Source organism: Octopus bimaculoides, chromosome 29 (genome assembly GCF_046866305.1).
Source record: "Octopus bimaculoides isolate indiv1 chromosome 29, ASM4686630v1, whole genome shotgun sequence".
NCBI lineage: Eukaryota > Metazoa > Mollusca > Cephalopoda > Octopoda > Octopodidae > Octopus > Octopus bimaculoides.
The window spans coordinates 18,574,940-18,577,439 of NC_142956.1; the positions used below are offsets into that span (position 1 = coordinate 18,574,940).

General features: G+C 37.8%; 1 protein-coding gene across 2 annotated transcripts in view; it reads right to left on the reverse strand.

Moving 5' to 3' along the window:
- Positions 1–2,500, reverse strand: part of LOC128251237 (uncharacterized) — an 11,610-nt gene that overhangs the window by 4,807 nt on the left and 4,303 nt on the right. The window lies entirely within an intron of this gene.

Here is a 2,500-nt window from a genome sequence, read left to right on the forward strand (position 1 = left end):
TTCTCTTCCTCTCTTTCTCCCCCCATACCCCTCTTCCCTCTCTCTCACTCTCTTCTCTCTCACTCTCTTCTCTCTCACTCTCTTCCCTCTCACTCTCTTCCCTCTCACTCTCTTCTCTCTCACTCTCTTCTCTCTCACTCTCTTCTCTCTCACTCTCTTCTCTCTCACTCTCTTCTCTCTCACTCTCTTCTCTCTCACTCTCTTCTCTCTCACTCTCTTTCTCTTCCTCTCTTTCTCCCCCCATACCCACCTTCCCCCTCTCTCAATCCACCTTCCCTCTCTTATACCCACCCTCTCTCCTCTCTTCCTCTCTTTCTCTCCCCTCCCATACCCATCTTCCCCCTCTCTTACATCCACCTTCCCCTTCCCCCTTCATCGTCAACACCCCCTCATAAGCTCATCCCACCACACCCCAACACACTCCTACTCTACCTTCCCACTCCACCCCATCCAATTCCTTACACCCCCACCCCCGATCCACATACCCCACCCTACCCACAGACCCCTACCTCTACCCACCCTCAGCCTAACCCACACTCCACCCATGCCTTCCCCACCTCCCAACACCCTCACATCACACCACACCAATACCCTCGCATCACACCACGCACACACTACAACTGACCAACTACTTTCTCCCTTCCCCATTTTCACACTACATACGTCAAGATCACCAGCATACTATCTCCCACACACATCCCCTCGTTCTTCGATCACCGTTTGTTATCTCCCCCTTTTCTTAGCTCTCCTGAAAAAAGAATTTCTAACTTCCGGTCAATCATTGTTATGATCAGCCATTATTATGATTGCCCGTTGACTGAACACTATTCAATTTTTTTTCTCCGTGTTTTTCTCCTTGTCTCCGTATTCTTTCTGTTGAAGAGCGTAGCTCGAAACGTCAAAGACTTTCCGTATTCCCGAGCGTCATACTAATACATCCTTTTGTTATTTACACCACCTGTCCTCGTCTGTTGTTGTTTTTTCGTATATTCTCCTACATACATACATATATATATATATATATATATATATATATATATATATATATATATATATATATATATATATACATACATACATACATACATATATATATATATATATATATATATATATATATATATATATATATATATATACATATATACATATACATATATACATATACATAAAACATACCAGCATCGGTTGTCAAGCGATGGTGGCGGACAAACAGACACACAAACCCACACACATATATATATATATGTATATATATACATATATACGACGAACTTCTTTCAGTTTCCGTCTACCAAATCCGCTCACGAGGCTTTGGTCGGCCCGAGGCTATAGTAGAAGACACTTGCCCAAAGTGCCACGCAGTGAGACTGAACCCGGAACCATGTGGCTGGTCAGCAAGCTACTCCTAAAACAATTAAAAATTATTCAAAATATATAAAGAAGTGTATTCAGATATAAAAATATAAAAACTTAAAATTGTAAAAAGACATAAAATATATAAAAATATAAAGCATACAACGACATATATAAATATATAAATGGTAAGATTATATAAGAATTATAAAAAGGTAAAAAAGATATATAAAAATTACGAAAAAAGATATTAATAAAAATAAGAAATAAAAATAAAAATAATAAAAATAAAAACAAACTTTAAAGGTTTTTATATTACACACAATAAGAATGAAAAATAAAAGAATTAAGCAATTTTGATGTTATACGTTATAATTGTTGCTAAACAAATGTATAAATTGAGAAATATCGGTTTACTTCATCGATCCAGAAGCTAGTTGGAGCTTGACTTTCTTATGTGCTGTCTAGGATATCATCATTATCATCATCGTCAAGGTCGTAGCCTTTGTCGTCGTCGTCGTCATCATCATCATCGTCATCATCATCGTCATCGTCATCATCATCTTTATCATTTGAAGATGAAGGGAAAAAGCAGAGAAAAACTTCATTGCTGTTTCAATTTTCCGTTTGCGACCGGATTTCTCCCATAGGAGCATTTCACGAAGTAGAGCTATCAGACATCAATTGATTTTGGCCGTAACTATGTCAGATTAATTAAAGATTAATGATGACATTAATTGATCATGTCGGCTGTTTAAGGGTTAAAGACGCTTTGTTCGGATTGTAAAGGAAATATGTCAATCAGTATTGTGAAACATATATATAGCTCTTCGAAACGCCGGTGTTAAAACGGGGGTAGCTGATGAAGAAGAATGTTCTCTATGTGGCTTGTGTGTTTTCTCGTCTTCGTTTTGTTTGCAATATCCTGTACCCAGATATGCACCTATACATACAGGTGGATGTCGGTATGCACATACCTGTACGTATATATGCATATACATACATACATACATACATACATACATACATACATACATATATATACACTACATATGTGGGAATTTCTGTCTGTGGGTGTGTTTGTGTAGTTGTTAGCTAACTCCTATATTGTTTCATCGATCTTGATGAAACTTGACATGTGAGT